Source organism: Eschrichtius robustus, chromosome 2, assembly GCF_028021215.1.
Source record: "Eschrichtius robustus isolate mEscRob2 chromosome 2, mEscRob2.pri, whole genome shotgun sequence".
Lineage (NCBI taxonomy): Eukaryota > Metazoa > Chordata > Mammalia > Artiodactyla > Eschrichtiidae > Eschrichtius > Eschrichtius robustus.
Window position 1 is genome coordinate 13,753,773 of NC_090825.1, and position 22,361 is coordinate 13,776,133.

General features: G+C 40.7%; 1 pseudogene; it reads left to right on the forward strand.

Moving 5' to 3' along the window:
• The first annotated feature begins 3,566 nt into the window (after window positions 1-3,566).
• On the forward strand, window positions 3,567-3,931 carry LOC137755910 (large ribosomal subunit protein eL33 pseudogene; annotated as a pseudogene).
• The last annotated feature ends 18,430 nt before the right edge of the window (window positions 3,932-22,361 follow it).

The following is a 22,361-nucleotide window of genomic DNA, read 5'->3' on the forward strand; positions in this document are numbered from 1 at the left end:
TCAACGTTCTTGGAAGAGTTCTTTCCAATCACCGTCTCCACTTTGAATCCCTCATTGACTCTTTAATCTTATATAATTTCTACTTCCTCATCCCTATACACAGCCCTCACCCTCATCCCCATCCCACACTCATTCTATTAAAACTTCTCTGGTTAAGGTGGCCACTCACTTCATTGTCACTGAATTGCAGACAGTCTTCAGTCTCCATATCAAAACTTTCTGTTATGATTGACAGTTGCCCACCTCCTCCTGCTTACAACCCCCTTGGCTTTCCAGGACACCATTCTCTCTTCACCCCTGCAACTCCTTCTCGTTCTTTGGGTTTGTTTTTGGGGGCGGGGAAGGGAGTGGCCTCTTTTCTCTCCCTGCACATGTGTAAATATTCTCTTCCCTTCTCACACGTTCCTGCTTCTCTCCTGAGGGGCCACCTCAATGCTCTCAGACACTCTGGTAGCTTCTTCAGTCACCCAAACAGCTCCCAATTCAATGCTTCCCAGTCCCAACCACTCTGCTGAGCCCTAAACTCATAGATTCAGCTGCCTCTTGGAGATACCCACTTAATTGTTCCTTGGATATCTCCAGTGCTCCAGGTTCAAGACCAAACTCATCATCTGCCTGATTAAATATGTCCCTCCTAAGGTTTCCACCTTGGGGGCTAGCACTATTCTCATGGAAGCATCTGACAGAGCCGCCGTATCCTATCAATTACCAGATCCTAAGGATTCTGCCTCTGTTAAATTAGTTCACGTCCAATGACACTGACTCTGCCTTAGCTCAGACCCTCATCATTTCTCCCCTGGACTATTGCAGCAGTCTTTTAATTAACCCCCATCTCCAACTTTGCCCTCCCGCCAACTCTTCTCCACTCCACTGCAAAATTTATCCTTCTAAAATAAACATTTGATGATCTTGGTGACATGATTAGAATCTTCCTTGAGAAAGAAGTCCAAGTTCCTCAATCTGGCAGGCTGGGCTTTATGATCTGCTCCCTGCTCACCTTTCCGATCCCACCTCTTGCTGCTTCATACCCTGCACACTGGTCACATTAAGTATGTTTGCAGTTCCTTGAGTGCATCATACTCTCTCATGTCTATGACGTGCCAATGAGACATTTTGCTCTATTATTTTTTTGTTCATCTTTTTGGTATAGCCTTCTCCCATCTTACCCCTTTCTTAATGGCTAATCTAATTAGATGAGTTAGATAAACCAAATATTAACGGATTATTGCTGTATTTAGAAGATGTGTTTGTAACTCAGCGTAATAATGAAAGTATTCGAATTTAAGTATCTGGGTTTTTTTGACTATTAAGATGATTCAGTGTTAAAATACATTTCTCAGTTTTGTCCCCATAGAACATTTTAAAGCAGTTTTAGCAGCTGATATGATCTTATATATCTACTCACCTATTCCCTCTACCCCAGGCACCCCCCACCTGGAAAATACACTCCATGAAGCCAGAGACCTCAGCTGTGTTGTTGCTATACATCCCATATGCCTAGAACAGCGCCCAGCAGAGGGTGGAAGTCAATCCACATGTGTCCAATGAAACAGTGAATAAACGCTCAGTCCTAAAAAGCTCAGCCCAGTTGTCAACTCTTTGGGTAGCCTTCCCTGATGCTCCCAAAGGAGGATAGTATACGATCATCTTCCCTGCGGCACCCCGGGTTTCCCTCTGTGATTGCACCTAGAACAGCATATTGTGACTGTCAGTAACCCTGTCTCTTCCCACGGCCCCCTGCAACTGTATCATCACCTCCTTGAGAGCAGGGACTGTGTCTCTTATGTCTGTATCTGCAGCTTTAAGCATACTACCAGTCGTTCAGTAGACATTCAATAAATGTTTTAAGTAAATAACCCCACTGCACCTTCTATGACCACACTCTACATTCTTTGTCTCCTTTGTTGCCTGCAAACTCTTTGAGAATCGGAACTTTTTTTCCCAAGTCTTTCTCCCACTGTCTATTACCATGCTGCTCACATTCTAGACACACAATAAATGCTGAATTAAATTATCATTAGTGTTTCATACGTTCAGATAAACGTAAATGGAGCTCATCAAAAACAACAAGATGTTCATTTTTCCACTGCTGACCAACATGATGCTAGGATATGGAAACAGATGGTTAGTTGTTGACTTTTATAATTATATGGAATACATTCTTTCAAACAACAAATTGCTATGGAACCTTTAGCATCTAGTCCATACATAATATTTTGCATGCTTTCTGTTAGGATTTTGTACTAAGTTTCCCATATCTTCAATCAGGACCTCCTAGGAGGATAATTTCTATAGCCAGAGTGTCCAATCTACCACAACCTGGATAATATAGCCTGCAGAACAGTTCAACTCCCTTTGCTACCATTGTGTGCTCACCAGATCTAGGCATTATTTATCTGTTGGGTGATAAGAAGTAGAAAATTTCCTGGTCTACCTCCTGGACAGTGTTTACTTAGCCCTGGAAAATTCTGACTCTGAATCTCTTCTTGTGAGATTTTATATTTTTTGGAACATTACTCCTGACCTACTACGATTAGATGCATCAACATTTATTTTATAGTAACTATAACTTAATTTCCTCAATACTTGATAAATACCCTTGCACCTATATTGAGATTTGGGAAGAAAAGAGGGTGTTCATATGATTTTGAAGATAGATCGCCTCAGCTGTTGGTTAATTTTATCCAAATTATGTTTAATCTTTTATAGTTTCTAATGTATATGAAAACATGTTTGCTTTTACTAATTCAAGTGTCAACATACTGATTATTTTGAGAATATAAATTTTAATCCCAGTAGAGTTGCACTGTATCCAGGTTAGATTCTAAAATCAGACTATTTGGCAAAAATCATGTGTAGAAAATCACCCATCTGCCAAACAAAGGCAGACCTTCCTTCTCTCCCAAGTCCAAAGCGGCCTGATCTCTTCTCACATCACCATGGATTTGTTTCATCATTTCCACACCAAATGAGATCACCGGCTTGCATTTAAGGGCCATTTTGTATGAACAGCAATATACGCAAACAAGAATTATTTTCAGTACTGTGACGTGATCATGAAACCAGAGGCGCCTGGGATCAACATCAGGGTTACCTCCCATTTAATTCTCACTAAAGAGCACGTGTTCTTTGGTACAATATCGGGCAGACCAACAACCATGTGGTGTCTCTCTCCCTCTGTCTCTCCAAGTTAGAGAATCCATAGAAGTTCTTTGTGCATGTTCGGTGTCTACACTAAATGTTTTCTTAACTGTACTCAATAGCTTATTTCAAACCCACCTGAAACCAAGAGCATGTCTGTCTAACCATCTATCCCAGCAGCTTCCCATGTCTGATCATGCAAGTCTGATTTCTGTTCTGCAGTTCTGAACTTCCCTTACTGTGGGCACTCACATAAGAACAAACTGTCTTTGTCTGTTTCTTCCATATTTTAATGAACATAGAAGAGAGTGCTGATGGCATTATGTATGGTTCTAGCTTTAGGACACTGCATTTTCTTAAATAGCTAAATAAGAAAATAAGGCGCACTCTTTCAGCCATCTCGGACCCTGTGGAGGACTTCTAAAATGACAAATATGTCTGGAGGGCTGTGGTCCAAGGCCATTCTTGCTGGCTATAAGTGGGGTCTACGGAACCAGAGGGAGCACACAGCTCTCCTGCAAATTGAAGGTGTATATGCTCGAGATGAAACCAAATTCTATCTAGGCAAGAGATGTGCTTATGTGTACAAAGCAAAGAACACAGTAATTCCTGGTGGAAAACCTAACAAAACCAGAGTAATCTGCGGAAAGATAACTCGCACTCATGGAAACAGTGGCGTGGTTTGTGCCAAATTCCGAAGCAACCTTCCTGCTAAGGCCACTGGACACAGAATCCGTGTGATGTTGTACACTTCAAGGATTTAAACTTATTGAAAAGTAAATAAATAAAAGTGTGGGGGGAAAAAAAAAAGACAAGAAGACACAGCCTGCAGCAGACATGCCCCCATGCCCTGTCCTCCCCACCCCTTCCAATGGATTGCACTTCTGTGCTGGTGGCACCTGAATACGGAGTAAGGGATTCTGCAAAGCCACTCACCAAACACTCCTTGGCACTGCCTGCCAGGGCATCTTGCCCGAACTTGACCCTCCCCTACCTGTGCCCAGGGCCCTGATGGGCTGGAGGGCTGCCTTCCCCAGCTGACCCATGGGATTCCGTCCCGGGCAGAGGGCAGCAGTACTCACAGGGTAGGGCCATGGAGAGGCAGCTGACCCATGGGATTCCGTCCCGGGCAGAGGGCAGCAGTACTCACAGGGTAGGGCCACGGAGAGGCAGGCTGAGTGGGGCACAGGGGCTCAGGAGAACTGGTTCTGGGGAGGCAGGAGGGAAACCTGTCGGAAGGTGGATCCGCACCTGCTTCCGAGCCCATGGTGCATGCTTCCTCGTCCCATAGGCTCCGCTCACGCAGCACGCATTCGGATGAATTAAAACTGAAGAATTTCAGGGCGGCAATTGCAGGAAACCCCAAGCAAGGGGTCTTGCTGTGTGGGAGTTCCTGTGTGACTGTTGCGGCCACACCCCGGCTCCTCACTACCCCAGCAGCTAGCTGATTCTCAGCTGCAAGGAGCTGCTTTCTTCCTTTCTCAGAGGTGTCCATCTAGCGGCAAGAATTCTGGAGCCCAGCATCGAAAAGGGGTCAGGAGGTCTAACTGTCCACGTAAAGTGTCTAGCGTTTCACTTAATGCCCTTGTTTTCAGGGTCCCCATCCTCAGCCAGGAATTCCCGAGCCTGGATTTCCTGTTTCAGATTCTTCATCGACTAATTCTCAAGTCTTCTGCCAGGTAAAAAGAGCTGGAATCAGGACTGAACGGGAAGAAGGCAGGGGATGTGGGCAGGAGGATGGTAACTGCTTATAAATACTTGGAGACAATCTGTCGTCTGCAACCCCACGCTGAATACCCCATTTTTGGAGGCCTATGGTGTTTTTCATTTCCAAAAATGTCCATTTCTGGACTTCTGTGATAAAACTTGACTTGGCTTTTCCTCTCCAATTTTTATTTCAATTTCCTCTGCATTGCTAATTCAGTTACCACTCGCTGGTTTCCTTTCCAGCTTCCAAAATTATGTTGGTATTCTCTTTACTTCTATTCTTTTTATCCTATGAGCTTTTTCCTTTTCAAAAGCTCTCTAATTATCTTAATGGGGTTTTGCAAGGGCAGAATTGTTTGTACATGTGTAATCAAATCTACATGTTTAACTGAAAGTTTCTCTTTTTTATTTCCTTCCCCATTTTAAAACGGAAGTTCTCTTTCTCTTTTCTCCTCTTCCCCGATGGTTGTATACAGGGGATGCTGGTGGTGATTATATTTACAGTTTAGGCTAAGAACGCAGGAGCCTGAGAAACGTGGCCTCAAATATGGAGGACATGTTGACACTGTATTGTCTGGAAAAGGGGTGCTTGGCTGCTGGATGACCCAGCAATAGCCCACACCAGGTACCTAATTCCTAACTGAACAGGAGCTTGAAGGGCACAGTGATTCCTGCTTCTCTAGAAACTGCATGTGTCATGATGGTGAGGCCCCAGCAGCAGCATCTGTGCCGTGGATTCCCCTGGCTCTGGACGATGGACCCAAGTTGGACCAACTGGACGATCTCCCCTCGGAGTTTGGACTTTGATCCCAGATGAGAGAATTAGGAGTTATCAGTAATTGAGGCAAATAAATGGCAACACTCCGGAGGGAAGACCCTCCCATTCCACTGCAGAGGCCCTCAGAGCTACCATGGTCCTCACACATCAAGAGGTCCAGTGGGTCAGCTCTTCTCTGTGTTCCATGAGACACCACCTTACACCACACACATCCTATGGGTTCTTCCTTTTTTGTTGTTTTTTGGGTTTTTTGCTTAGGCTGGCTCTTGGTTATTTTAATTTCACTCAAAATAACCTAAAAGAGTGAAAAGCACTCTTAAAGATGCTGCAGTCAGTTGCCATGAAGCATTAGGGTTCTGAGCTACTGTTGCAAGAACCAATTATGTCCATCTCTTCCAACCTCATGTCAGTGACCTCACATGGGTAGCTTGGGTCAGCCATGGTGGGAGTATTTACACCACAAGAACTGGCAAAGGCTACAATTCAGGGACTTGGGGTTCCCTCCCCTCTCCCCAGGAGAGCTGGTGTTTAAACATCTAACAACACACCACTGATTGTAATCTTAGGTGTAAATTTCCCTGGCCCTCAGTTTGCCCATCCCTAAAGTGGGTATAACACGTCTGCTTCTCTGTCAGAGATGTTAAGATTTAACCGAGGTAAAAAAAAAAAACACAAAAATTTTAAACTACTCCAATATTCAGTAACTTTTGACAATATAAATTAAAGAATTTAATTTAAATTGAATAATAAATTTTAACTAATAGCATTGATTATTAGTGACATGTCAAGGAGAAAAATACTTTCTGAGAGCAGGACATAGACTGGACATATACAATCTTGACTGGCTTATTCATAACTTGAGGAAATAAAGATAATAAAATAATACTCAAACATATTATGAAAATAAGTGAGTAAGTTCTCCACCCATTTTCTTTAGCAAGCTACGACAACCACCAATCACAATCATAGCAGGAGAAAGCTAAGTTTGCTTAGTTTTACTGCCTTTTACCGCCCTCCCCCCTCTTTTACATGGTAGGAAATTCAAAGAAGTTTTCTCTGAAAGATTAAAACAATCATCTAATCTGAAGGTGAAAAAAAAATCAGCTGTCAGTATAACATATTATTATTTTATATTTGTACATGAATATATTTTACAAAGTGAATCTGTATCCCTTATCTTATTCATTTCTATGAACATCTATTTTTATTTTTGAGTTCCAATACAACTCTCACCTTGCCTTCTTTCCTTTTCTTACTATAAAATAGAGGTTCTCAGATAAAATATGGTCTGAATTTCAATTTCAAGTACAGAGTAAGGATGCACAGCTCCTACATTTAGATCCATATCTCGGGCTTTGTGCTGTGTGCTCTGAACACTTGAATTAACATTAGCTCTGTGTCCCTCATTGAAAACAGATGTCATATCAAGACGTTGTGGATGTTTATCATTGCGAAAAAATATGCGTAAGGTAAGCAATTCAGATAACATTAGAAAACGACCACAAAATAGAAAACAGGTGTTCTTGTTATTTATAGGGTGCTTTTGAGAACACAAAAGAAGGGACAGCCTTTGTCCGCTGGGACTGCGGTTGAAGGACACAATAGGAAATAGACCAAGTAAGACAGAAGGAGGAAGGCGAGCTTTACGGATGATATGTTACTGACGTTCCGTCTCACTTCTCTTCTTCCCTGACCCACCTCGCAGGTCTTCTCCTCCAAGGGGGAGAATTTTACTAGGGGATCAGATTCAAAAGATTTGATGAAACATAATTCTGAAAACAAATTTGCAAGGGAAGGATTTTGCTGAGAAAAACCTAAGAGAAATATGTTATTCACACATAAGAAACAGCCTAAAAAATTTTATAGGGCGACGGGGAATATCAAGATCTGGAGAAAATGATGAAAAGACTCTATATGGGCAAAGGAAGAATGAAATTTGACCAAAACAAGGGAAGGAAGGGATTCACAGGCAGTTATGATGCGTAACAGAGTATTATATGTTTATGTGCCAACAATTCAGAATTATAGAGCTCTCATGACCCACATTTGCACCTCTCTACCAGAATAAAAATTGCAAAGGGGGGCTTCCCTGGTTGTGTAATGGTTAAGAATCCGCCTGCCAGAAGCCATAGGCAAAAACTGACGTTCTTCAACTTTTGCGCTTAAAGGCGGTTTCCCCCATCCCCCTTTTCAGGTACCAAATAAGTGCTTGCCCACTAAGCCTCCTCCCAGGTCTTTTATCTTGAAACTTTATCTCTGATTTAGAATGTAAAACTTTGCCTCAGTAAAGGAATTTCAGGCATCATTGACCAGTCAAAGAAAGTTTTTTGCCCAATCCCATGGAATCTATTACTTGTGTATTTTACATAATTTTAATTATCTTTTTGCCCTTAAGGCAGGCAAAAATATATAACTTGGCAATGCTGATAACTTATTAGGGTTGAATACGTGAAATATTCAGAATGATGAAAGACTAAGCATGTTGCAAAACTGGATAATGTAATGGTTGTCGGCACAGCCGAGGGCTGGCTATAGGAGATCTTCTCAACAAAAGAAAGGCGGGTTTCATTACCATTTACTGCGATATTCTTATGTGTTACTAGCCTACATAGCCCATGCTTTCTGTAATCATTCAGCTGTGAATGGAAGTTTGAATGATCCTTGGCAACCTCCATGAATACAATTGTGACAATTTCTTCCACCCTACATTTATTCACTCATATTTTTACTCAGCAACTACTCTGTGTCACACCATGTTCGTACTGTTTGTATGAACAGAAACATTACCTGCTCTTGTGGATCTTACATTACAGGTAAAGCAGGAAAACAAGCAAATACACACAAAAAAAATGTCAGATGGTGACAAAGTGCTCTTGAGAGACCTGATGTGATGGATCAAGATGGTGACTCCTTTTTTTTTTTCTTGAACTATAATTGATTTACAATATTGTGTTAGTTTCAGGTGTACAGCAAAGAGATTCAGTTATGTATATAATCTTTTTCAGATTCTTTTCCATTATAGATTATTACAAGATATTGCATATAGTTCCCTGTGCTATACAGTAAATCCTTATTGTTTACCCATTTTATACCTAGTGGTGTGTATCTGTTAATCCCAAATTCCTAATTTATCCCTTCCCCACCTTTCCCTTTCAGTAACCATAAGTCTGTTTCCTATGTCTGTGAGTCTATATCTGTTTTGGAAATAAGTTCATTTGTATCATTTTTTTAGATTCCACATGTAAGTGATATCATATGATATTTGTCTTTCTCTGTCTGGCTTACTTCACTTATAGGATAATCTTTAGGTCCATCCATGTTGCTGCAAATGGCAATATTTCATTCTTTTTTATGGTTGAGCAATATTCCATCGTGTGTGTGTGTGTATATATATATATAAATATATATCTCACATTTTAAATTGTGTGACTGGAGGAGGTTTCTCTAAGAAGGCGATATTTAAATTAAGCAAGTATGCGTGGCAATAGGAAGCAGGCAAGGGAAGATCTGGGAGAAAGAACACTCCAAGCAGAGGAAATATGTGTCTTGGCATGGAAGGAGGCAGATGTGGCTGGAATGTGGTGGATGAGCAGGGAGGGTGTTAGGTGACGGTGGAAGTGTAAGCTGGCAGCTCATAGAAAGTGGGCATCGTGAGCGGGAAAAGAGATTGGATTTCGTCCTGATTACTATGGGAAGCCTTTGTAGGGTCTTGAGAAGGAAAGTGAGGAGATGAGATTTAAATTTTTAAAAATCGCACTGGCCACTGTGCTCAGGACGGTTCGTAAGTCATCAAGAGTGAAAGCAGAGAAACAAGAAACGATCACAAGAGCTTACATGAAAGCTGTCAGTGGCTTAGATGAGGTCAACAAGAACAGGATCAGCAAGAAGTTGTCAGATCCAGGACACATCCTAGAAAGACCCTCAGTGAGAGCTGCTGATGAATTGGATGGGGACGTGTGGAGGGAAAGAAACAAATCATGAACTTTCTGCAGTGGGCTGCCAGCAATCCTCTTGGACAAGGGTGTCACCCAGGCTCATGAGGCTAAGAACTGCCTCATTGTCTTCTGAAGCCTGGCTTTGCAATGAGGTGGTAAAGAGTGTTAAGTACGTGGAGACTCTACCTCTTAGCCTGGAGGGAGAGTAGGGTTGTGACTGGAGCATTAGCAACAGGTGAGTAGTAACACATGTACAGCAGATTATATCTCAACTTTGGAGGTGACAGGAAGCATCAGCAGGTGTTATGGCTTGAATTACATCCCCCCAAATTCCTATTTTGAGGCCTTAACCTCCAGTGTGAGGTTTGGAGATTGGGCCTTTAGGGAAGTTATTCAGGTTAAATGAGGCCATAAGTGTGGGGCCCTAATCCACTAGAATTGGTGTCCTTATAAGAAGAGGAAGAGACACCAGGGATCTCTCTCCACACACATACAGAGGAAATGCCATGTGAGGTCACAGAGAGAAGGTGGCCAACTACAAATCAGGGAGAGAGCTCTCACTGGAAACCAACCCTGACAGAACTTGGTTCTCAGACTTCCAGCCTCCAGAACTGGGAGTAAATAAATGTCTGTTGTTTAAGCCACCAAGTCTGTAGCATTTTGTTATGGCAGCCCAGCCAACGAGGACAGCAAGTTTTCATTTCAGGTACAATAAATAGGAGGCAAATGCCCCACAGACATCAGTTACCATATTCTAGCCACTACAGACATTGCTCCTATGTCATCTCTAGCAACAAGAACTAAAATTATTTCATCCTTTTCCTTAGGTTTTCTACTTCTTACTTCATGCTCTAGTCCAAGCTGTTTTCCATTTGATTACTGCATGGGGAATTATTTTGACCCTTGATAACAAGTTTAGAAGCTTCTTGCAATCCAGTTTCACAGTTTATATTCACTCTAAGCTCTTCCTGGATGGGTTCCCTGAAAGAGCATACAAACGGGAACCAAGGGGTCACTTTGAAGGTTCGGTCTGGTTTAACATCTTTGTTGGCAACCTAGAAGAATGTGAAAACACCACAGTAATGAAATCTGATTCTAAATTGGCAGTTGCTGCAATGACAGAGGAATAAATTGAGGAGAAAACCACAGAGTAACTGAAATTCAACTTAGCAAGTTACAATCTAATATATCTGAGAACTGAAAAAGAATTCACAACATTAACTGTCAATGGATGAGTGAAGTCAGTCAAATATTAATGTTCTAAAAGACCTGAGGGTAATGGCAAACTTAATCATGCATGTTAGAACTGAGATGGGTTAGAAAATGATCAATGCTGTTTTGTACAGCAAGTAAGGAGGTAGTGTAGGGAAGGAAAATGTAGAGGACTGGTGAGATGACATCTAGAATTTTATAATGTATTGGATGTGTTATCACTTGGAAACTCCCTCAATCACAGACCAGTTGAAGTCATATATCAAAGGAAGAATGGAAGGAGAGGATTGACATTGGGAAAAGCAAGTTGAATGGAGGATTAAAGCAGATAAATACGAACTGGCAGCATTCCCAATTACTCAAAGTTACAGAAAGCAGTGTGCTTGGTAGGTAAGAACTTCAAAATCAGACTGGTTTTGTGTCTCCCATTCAGCCTCTTATTAGTTGAGGGACATTGGGCAAGTTGTGGAATTCTAGAAGTCTCAGTTTCTTGGTCTGAAAACATGAAGAAGCAGTAATACTTGATTCTTAGGGTTGTTTGAAGGGTGAATAAGATAGTGCATGTAAGAAATTAGTGCAATCTCCAATGCATACATTCTCAAGAAGTACTAACTACAGCAAGCAATAATAATAATAATGATCCACACATAATTAGATTTTTTATATTAACGTACACACATTTTTGTCAAACATTTTTACCCTCTGTTAGTGATAATTTTTACAAGGGAATTTTTCTAGACATGACATTCAACTTAAAGTTTCCGCCCAACAATGTGACAGCCTCTACACCAGCAGAGTATTCATTTTAAGTAGTTCACTGTCCCCCATCACTTTCTCCACCACATAATTCTACCATCTGTCCTCCCATATCTTCTTAATCAGAATAGCCTGATAGGCAGTCCTGGATCTAGTGACTTTTTAAAACAAGAGAATATGGATTGAGAGCCAGATGGTAAATTTGAGCATATCTAGGACAATCACTTTATTTAGCTACAAAAACAAACAAAATTAAACAGTTGCTTCTCTTTTTTATCCATTGGTTTCCCTGGCCAGATAAGTCCTTGAACTTTTTTAGATGACAAAAAATTTCCAACCGCTCATCAGATACCCCATATGATTTCAAACCATGGGATATCAAAGAAAGAGCATATTTTGCTTCTGCCATTTTTAAAAGTCTCAGTCTTTGTGTAGTTGCTTTCTATTGTCTGTCAGGTTGTTTCTATGACTTTTAAGCTGAAGGGCAAATGGAGATATTATTTTTTAAAAGGTCAATATTTCAAGGGAATTTCATGTGCACTAAGGGAAACAGGGAGGGACAAACTGTGATACCCGGCCCCCCCTCCAAGGTAAATGATGTAAATGACCAGGTTAAAGAATTTCCTCCTTGCTGAAGTCTGCATGCTGTTTTGCAAGCATTCCATAGAAATGAAGGTAATGAAGTGTGTTCCCTGAAAGGTCCTCTTCTGAGATTAGATCCTGGCTTGCCCCCCTATAGTCTAGAGCCTACCATATTAATTAACCAGATCAAACAAATTCCTTTTTCAATTGAAAACCTGTGGTCCAGTGGCTTGATCAATCTGATACCATAAGAATAAAACCATTCTTGTCCCAAAGATTTTCCTCTGAGAAAAGAACCGAATGACAAAATACTTCTGCACCTCGTCCAGACACGTCAATTTTTTCAAATTGGACACTTTTTGAGGAGTTTGTAAAAACTATCTAGCAACCATGTGTAAACTAGATAGCTAGTGGGAACCTGCTGTATAGCACAGGGAGCTCAGCTTGGTGATCTGTGATGACCTAGATGGGTGAGATGGGGCAGGGAGGTGGGAGGGAGGTCCGAGAGAGGGGATACAGGTATACATATAACTGATTCACTTCATTGTACAGCAGAAACCAACACAACATCGTAAAGCAATTTTACTCCAATAAAAAAAAAAAAATTTTAAAAAAAGAATTATGTTGAAACAAAATGAAAAAAAAAACTATCAAGCAGATTCTGGGGGAGACATTACTTTGAGATAATAGATCAATCATCTCAAACTATTCTGTGTCATCTTGGATTTTAATGCCATTGAAATAATGCTGGCCTTTAGGCTATTTCCACTGAGGCACCAAACTAACTTTTATAAATAATTATTAAGAAGTTTGGGGGGGTTTTCCATTTGATTAGCTCGTCAAATGTTTCCCTTCTTTTCTTTTCTTTTCTTTTTTAACATCTTTATTGGCGTATAATTGCTTTACAATGGTTTGTTAGTTTCTGCTTTATAACAAAGTAAATCAGCTGTACATATACATATATCCCCATATCCCCTCTGTCTTGCGTCTCCGTCCCACCCTCCCTATCCCACCCCTCTAGGTGGTCACAAAGCACCGAGCTGATCTCCCTGTGCTATGCGGCTGCTTCCCAATAGTTATCTATTTTACATTTGGTAGTATATATAAGCCCATGCCACTCTCTTACTTCATCCCAGCTTACCCTTCCCCCTCCCCGTGTCCTCAAGTCCATTCTCTACATCTGCGTCTTTATTCCTGTCCTGCCCTTAGGTTCTTGCGAACCTTTTTTCTTTTTTAGATTCCATATATATGTGTTAGCATATGGTATTTGTTTTTCTCTTTCTGACTTACTTCACTCTGTATGACAGACTCTAGGTCCATCCACCTCACTACAAATAACTCAATTTCATTTCTTTTTATGGCTGAGTAATATTCCATTGTATATATGTGCCACATCTTCTTTATCCATTCATCTGTTGATGGACACTTAGGTTGCTTCCATGTCCTGGCTATTGTAAATAGAGCTGCAATGAACATTGTGGTACATGATCCCTTCTTTTCTTAACACTGTGTTATGACGTAACACCTGAGGAAGTGATATTTTCACATTAATAATACTTTTTATCAGACATTCATTTGCCTGAAGGAAATGTCTTCCTCAAGAAAGGGAAGAAGTAGCGATCTCTTTTTCTGTAGGTATAAATGTCAAAAGATTCCATATTCTACTCTGGAATTCAGTCACATTTAGAAGATTTTATTATTGATATTTAGGGAACTACTTTTCCCCACTTAAAATTTGCTAATATATTCCAGATGTATATCAATTAACCATGCAGTTTTTGGCCTGCAACTATAGATGACTTGTTTTAGTTCTGTTTCAGATGAATGTTATTCTAGCTTACTGAAACAGAAATGACAGAACACCAATTTGATTTCCACTTGTATGCTGTGTGTAGCAATCAAATAAGCAATTACACAAGGCATGTTGAATTCTTTTCAGCTTAGGACATGCAGTTCACATGTCTCCCTGTCTGAGGCCCAGGGGTGTGGAACAAAAGATTGGGTACCTCAGGTGTTTTATAACGTACCCCACCTGCTCTCCAGGTGTGGCAAGCACCATATTTTGGTGAGTTGTCTTATGTCAATCTGGCCTCAGTTTGGGGTGAATACATTTTCTTTGAGAACTTGTCTGCATTGACTGGCAGTGTCTTTGGGCTTAGGAAAACAATCATTAAGAGAAGAAAAATTTATTTTTCACTCATACATGGGGTTTTTCTGAGGTCCACGTTTATCTTTTTATCAACTGCTTTGACTAGATAGAACTAATTCTTGATTTTTTTCTACACAAATTTTGTTAGAAAAATATTTTGTTCTTCAAGAGTCATTTGGACTTCTTTTTGTGGAAGAAAAACAAAAACAAAAGCTGTTTCCTTGGAAGAAAAGAATAGACTTCTTATAACACCCACATTTTGCTTCTGTCTCCATCAATGACCTGAATGATTCCATGCCCTCGTCAGCATCAAGGAGATAATGTCTCCCCCCATCTGCCTCTGTATGATCTTGTCTGGGACAGTTTGGAACATTTACGAACTTTAGTCTGTACCAATATGCATCTTTATGCCCACGTATGATTGAATCATGTATTTCCTGCTGCGTCAAGGTTATCCAGATACCTGGAGTGAATTCCATTTTGTTGTAGGTAAAAAAGCAAGCTGTCCTTCATTTACCATTTTTTGCCTATGACTCGGAACTCGATTCTCCTAAAATGTCTTTGGTTATGGGAGGGAAAGATTGGAGACTGTGTTTCTGTTATTTCCTAAAGAAAATGCGTCCTTTATTTATATCACTAAACCACTTCTGTCTCTAAATTGTTCTGCTTGTAATTGATACATTGTCCTTTAAATGCTTTTACACTGTGAGCACGGCATTGCTTTAAAAACAGTTTAAAAGTACTTATGCACCTGGAATTCTGTTCTGTGGGGAGTGAAATTAAAGAGACAAAGAAAGAGGAGGGAAAAAAGCTAGTTCTCAAAGTGTTTAAAGCTCCAGGGGTGAAAAAAAAAATGAGGTGAAAAAATAGAATACAGTGAAATAAAATGTTTAATAAGTGTTGACATGCAGAGTGCAGAGTTCACTGGACATCTGAGAAAACCAAAATTGCAGGGAAGTGGAGACCCTTTCAGAGCAAGGATTCAGGGTTTTTCAGGATCCCTGAACCACCTGCATGAGACCCTGATGCTCTTAACAATGCAGGTTCCAGGGCCCCGTGCTGGCCCTGCTGAGTGAGAAGAGCTCAAATGAGACCCAGGAATCTGCATATTAACCACCTCTCACGTGATTCATATGCACAATAGGTTCTGAGAGCCGCTTATATGTTCAGTCCAAAGCACTGAAAAATAACACCGGGCTAATCCCCACCTGTCTAGATGGCCTTTAATTGATCAAATAACAAAACCAAATATACCTCTCACTTACCTCTCCCAGGTATCAAAGTGCTTTGAAGGGTGAAACTCTCTGTGGTGGAACATTCTTCTGGATGTCTCTCATCTCTCCCCTCCACACCTCCGACGGCCTCCCCACAGGTCTCCAGCCCCCTCCCACCCAATTCCCCAGAGAGCAGCCAGTCTTCTGAAAAATAACTGCCTCTTACTTTCCTGCCTAGAACCCTCCAGTGGCTTTCCGAAACGCTCAGAACACTCAGAATGAAATCCAGATACGTCTCCAGGGCCACCAAGGAACACAGGACCCAACCTCTGTCCTCTTCCCCCTCCAACCTCATTTCACACCATCGTCCCCCTTGATTTCTGCTCATGATTTCCCCGCCACAGATGCCTTCTTTCAGGTCCCCAGTAAACCTACTTCTCTTTAAGGGCCCTTGAACTTGTAACTGAATGGGCTAAACTTGGGAGAGAGGGTCCAATCAGAAAGGAGCTTTATTCTTCTCCCGACACTGGGCTGAAAAATACCCTGTTGAACTTCCCTTCCCGTGAAAATGATGCCCAACGGTTCTCTTAGCTTTCTGCTCATTTTCTAAATAAAAAATGTGTTCCCACCCCCAGTGTGAAGCTAGCCCTCCGCTCGGGAAGCAGCACAGGTTCCCAAGGAGCGGGATTTGTGGGAAAGATGCGACGGCTGGTTCACAGACCTGTGTTGTCTTAACTTGATTTGTCTCTGGCTTTCAAATGCCCTCAGTCCGGGCTGACACCCAAGTGTTAGCTCTTTCCCGCAAGGCTCACCATACATTCTTCAGAGACACCAGCACCGCCGCCGACCACGGGGGCCTTGGCACAGCGCTCTTCCCTGATGTGAGACATGCGTTCTTGGAGCGGTTATTCAGACCTACATCCCCAGCTCCCCCATCCTATGCACACCCTTGGAATCCTCTCCCTTGCAGTCAGTCAGCCTGTGGGTCGCGGTCCTTCCAGGTCGTGCTGCCTTCTGCGGAGCCTACAGGGCTGGTGGGCACTGTCCCACACTGGGGCCCCACGGAGCCCTGGAGCCACGAGTGTCGCCCTGCTGCCCTCTCCTTTGGCTCTACCATGGCCGGTTTCCCCAGCCAGCTTCCTATCTTCAGACTTTTCCAGCCAAAACCTGGGCAACCAACTTCTTGCCACTCAAATCCCAGATTCTCCAAGAACTACCCCTCACTTTTCTTTGGTGGGAGGCTGGTCTCTGAGCTTCTGTAAGCAAGTCCTGAGAGACGGAATAGAATTCCAGTTTTCCCTTCTTGCAAACACCCCAGTCCCCCGTCTCCCCACCCCCAAAGAATGTTCAGCTGCTGCCTCTTGCCAATGACTTAGAGGAAGGACCAGAACTAATTCCCTTCTACGCATGGAGAAAGATAAGGAAGTGCTGCCGCGTTTTCTTCCCTGCAAACGCACTTCAGAGCATGTTGCGCTCAGTGACTCTAGCTTTTCTTATACACCCTCCGTGTATGAGTGCCACGTGCACCTCCTAGCAAGTCCTGTAGGGGATGTTTCTAGCATCTCTCTTTAGAACTTGGGGAGATTTTATCACCCACTGCTCTGCGTTTCGGGAATTTAGTCACCCTAAAAAGAAAAACCCTATTCCTTAAGTTGTTCTGTTCTGATTGCTTTCGTTACCCATCCATGGATAACAAACTATCCCCAGAAGTAGTGACTTAAAACAACACATTATTCTTTTTTACAATTCTGTGGGTTGACTGGCCTCAGCTGGGTGGTTCTTCTCTTCTGTGTCGTTTGTGTTCACTCACTTGGTGGCATTCAATTGGGTTGGACTGGAAAGCTGATGAAGTCTTCACCCAGATGGTGCTCGGTGTAGCCTCTCTTTATAGCTTGGGTTTCTTGACAGCATGGCAGTTTCAGAGCAGTTGAACTTTTTAAAAGGCAGCTGGCTTCAAAGAGGGAAAGCAGAAGTTACCAGGCTTAAAAGATAGGCTTGGAACAGGCATGTCTCTGCATCTGCCAGTGAAGGAAAAAAAGACTGCCTCTGGATAGTAGGAGTGGCATGCCCGTATAGAAAGGGAAGGAATTGACAGAAGCCATCTTTGGAGGCTGTGTATCATACTGACCCCTCTGCCTGGAATGTTCTTTCCAAAGATCTTAACATGGCCACTGGCCTCCTTCTCAGCATTCAGGTCTCAGCTCAAATGTCATCACTGACCTTCATCACCAAGGTCCTTGCCAACTCCACCCATCTCACATAACCCTACAGTCACTCTGAGTTTACTGTCTTCATTTCATTGCATTGTGTTTTGTTTATTGTATATTGACCTTGTTTATTATTATTTGTATATTGTCTCTACTTAGCCTCCCACTCCCTATGGGAATGTAAGCTCCCGGATAGAAAGGAACTTGGCTTCCTTATTCTCTGCAGTCTCTACATCATCCAGAAAAGAGAAATGACTCACTAACTCTTTGTGAAGAAATTAACACTTAGCTCAGTTCTACCATGTTCAAAGCCAGCTCTCAATAATAGTGGTTGATGATATGACCCAGCAGTCGCACTACTGAGCATATGCCCTGAGAAAACCATAATTCAAAAAGAGTCATGTACCACAATGTTCATTGCAGCCCTATTTACAACAGCCAGGACATGGAAGCAACCTAAGTGTCCATCAACAGATGAATGGATAAAGAAGATGTGGCACATATATACAATGGAGTATTACTCAGCCATAAAAAGAAACGAAATTGAGTTATTCGTAGTGAGGTGGATGGACCTAGAGTCTGTCATACAGAGTGAAGTAAGTCAGAAAGAGAAAAAAATACCATATGCTAACACATATATATGGAATCTAAAAAAAAAAAAAAAAAGGGTTCTGAAGAACCTAGGGGCAGGACAGGAATAAAGACACAGACGTAAAGAATGGACTTGAGGACACGGGGTGAGGAGGGTAAGCTGGGATGAAGTGAGAGAGTGGCATGGACATATATACACTACCAAATGTAAAATAGATAGCTAGTGGGAAGCAGCCGCATAGCACAGGGAGATCAGCTCGGTGCTTTGTGACCACCTAGAGGGGTGGGATTGGGAGGGTGGGAGAGAGGTGCAAGAAGGAGGGGATATGAGGATATATGTACATGTATAGCTGATTCACTTTGTTATAAAGCAGAAACTAACACAACATTGTAAAGCAATTATACTCCAATAAAGATGTTAAAAAAAACAATAGTAGTGGTTGATGGACACAAATGTCTTTATATCTACCCAAGATTTCATGGGAGAGTAACATTTTTACAATATTTTTAAAAAATCTCCAGAACAGTAAAGACAATTTCTCAGTCAAAGTTTGACTCCAATCACACTTTGGATTTCTCCCGGATAAAATGCCCTCAGGTTTAATGAAACTTCTTAATGTTAATAAATGGTTAAACAGAATTTTGTTTTCTGTTTAGTCAAGGGAGGATATTAATGTTACACCCTTGATTTTCCTTCTCATAATATGTTAATGCTGTAGTAAATCAACATCATTAAGGGGACCATACCTTAAGGTGGGAACGGACAACCTGCAGTTTTTATGCCATTATTTTTATTGGGATAATAATGATCATAGCTAAGTATCTCAAGCACTTAGCCTGAGTGCCTGGTCCTGTGCTAAGTGCTTCATGTGGACCAACTCTTGGGTTAGTCTAAGCATAATGACCAGAAGGGTCTTTTGCTGCCTTTGTGGCAAGTGTCTATAACCTCTAGGAATATGCCCTTAACGAATATCACCATTTGAACAACTTCTTTCCTGATCCTCTGCAAACTCTACAAGAAGAGAGAGAGATACTTTGATATATTACCTTTTTTTATTAAATATAGTTGCTGTACAATATTGTATGTGACAGGCATACAATATAGTGATTCACAATTTTTAAAGGTTATCCTCCATTTGTAGTTATTATAAAATATTGGCTATATTCCCCATGTTGTACAGTATTTTATATCTAATAGCTTGCACCTCTTACTCCCCCACCCTTATCTTTCCTCTTCCCTTTCCCCACTGGTAACCACTGTTTTTTTCTCTGTGTCTGTGAGTCTGCTTCTTTTTTGTTGTATTCACTAGTTTGTTGTATTTTTTAGATTCCACATGTAAGTGACATCACATGGTATTTGTCTTTCTCTGTCTGACTTATTTCACTTAGCATAATGCCTTCCAAGTCCATTCTTGCTGCTGCAAATGGCAAAACTTTGTTCTTTTTTGTGGCTGAGGACTATTCCATTGTATATATACACACCACATCTTCTTTACCTATTCATCAGTTGATAGACACAGGTTTCTTCCATATCTTGGCAATTGTAAATAATGTTGCTATGAACATTGAGGTGCATGTATCTTTTTGAATTGGTGTTTTTGTTGTTTTCAGATATATACCCTGGAGTGGAATTGCTGGGTCATAGGGTAGTTCTATTTTTAGTTTTTTGAGGAGCCTCCATACTGTTCTCCACAGTGGCTGCACTAATTTACATTCCCACCAACAGTGCACAAGCGCTCCCTTTTCTCCACACCCTCAGCAACATTTGTTATTTGTGTTCTTTTTCATGATGGCCATTCTGACAGGTGTGAGGTGAGTCCTACTGTGGTTTTAATTTGCATTTTCCTGATGATTAGTGATGTTGAGCATCTTTTCATGTGCCTGTTGGCCATCTGCATTTCCTCTTTGGAAAAATGTCTATTCAGTTCTTCTGTCCATTTTTTAATCTGGTTAGTTAGGTTTTTTGTTTGTTTGTTTGTTTTTTGATGTTGACTTATATGAGCTGTTTATATATATTGGATATTAGTCCCTTATCAGTCATACCATTTGCAAATATTTTCTCCCATTCAGTAAGTTGTTTTTCATTTCGTCAAAGGTTTCCTTTGCTGTGCAAAAGCTTTTAAGCTTAAATAGGTTCCATTTGTTTATTTTTGCTTTTATACCTTTTAACAGTGGTTACCCCAGCCCTAGAGTAACCATGTTATAATACACTTTACTTAAACATAAGACTCGTAAGCATTTCTTTCTTATTTTCATATGTTAGTAGACTCTTGTCCCCAAAATAGTGTCTGTCTACTTCATCAAGAAATACTAATTGTATGAGTTTTAGCTGTCTCTATAAAATTGCATTTCTATTTAATGGCATCTTTCTATAAATAAGTAAGAACAATTGCAAGCTCAATAATTTATAAGTCTTATTATGTACCTCTGTTTATACCTTAAATAACAACTTTTGAACGTGAATCTGTAATTATATGATATGTTAAATGCTATTCTAAAACTCAGTTTTTATTAAAATCCTCCCAAACCATTTAAATGTGTTTTGACTTTCCAAATTGACCAGTTTTCATAGGCTTTTCACAAATACTATCTCATAAGGCATAAAACTAAGGAATGCTTGGAAATACGCCCATTCAGTTGTTGCCTCTCAGTGCCCATAACATAGCTGACTATTCCCTGCTGAAAACTCTGGTCTCAAGATCACTGTTCATTTAATGGATGGCTAATGTCTTCATTACACAGCTGTTGGTCCATCAAGAAGATAGTTAATGAACTTGGCAATATACATTGCATTAACTTTTTGCCCTAAGGTTAATCATGGGATTATTTTCAAATGTGCTTTTGATGTGCTAAGCTTCCCTAATAAATATGATTAAGTAAAATAAGTTGAGAGGAAGAACATCAATTCAATGAAAATTGCTTAACATTAGGCAGTAGGTTTATACTTGAGTAAAGGGAAATTTAGTGTCTGTACTTTATGGCTCTTAAAGAATATTTGGCTGTGACCCAGATGCTAAGCTTTACCTTCACTGAGTTAAACCAGGAACACTGATTTATACACCAATATGATGTTCTTCAACTGAGTACTTTTCAGGGCCTTATTTTTGCATATAATATGCTCTTTTCCTCTTTCTTTACATCAGAATAAGCATTATACTTCTTAGCTAGAATAACAATAGGGGATATTCTAAGACTCAATCAATGAGGGGAATAAATAATGTTGAAATAGTAGACTCCTAAGAACAAAATGTGTTTTATTAAAGAAACATTCTCCCAAGCATTGTAAGTAAATTTACATTAAATATTAAAGCTTTCTAAAGAAAAATCTATTTACTCACTTAAAAAAAAAAAAAAAAAGAACAATGCAAAGTGCCCTTGCTGTTGCTACTGAAACTACTTTTGTCAAGACTATCCCTCTAATATCCATCCTTCTGAGTGCTATAATTTTAGCCCTTACTGACTCATTCAATATTAGACTAAACTCTAGGAATAACAATAAACTGTTCAGCATTTAGAACAACAAAGACAGTAGAAACACATTTTGTGATATAATTCTCCTTATCTTATTAAGAAAAATAGTCTTGGATTTAAAGTTTCTATCATTTGTCCAGGTCTAAAATGATGTTTTCTAAAAACATTTTAATACAGTCGATTAAGTCACTTTCTTCTGTGCCAAAGTCCCAGAGAGACTATAATGATGACCTCAGTTTGGGAATGATGGCAACCACCATTGAAGAGAGGAAATTAGTTTATATTTGAATGGGATCCTTTTTTTTTCAAGTACAAAATTAGTACTCTCTCCCCCTTAGCACAAAATGTACTTGCTAGGATAGATTCAAGCTTCCTTTACTCAGCCTTCCATCTGGCTTAATCTCGGCTGAAGGGGAGAATCACAAAGCAGATGTCAAATCAAGGAGGATGGTCTGACCTCTTGGTTTAGAAGGCGGGGTGGGCAGTAGCTTCTACCTCTCCAGTGGCTTCTTCCTCCAGACATAATCTCCATTTAGCCCGTTGCTTTAAGAACATGGGTTCCATTTCTTTTGTTGTTGTCGGAGGTTTACTGAAAATATTACAGCACAGCAGAAAGAT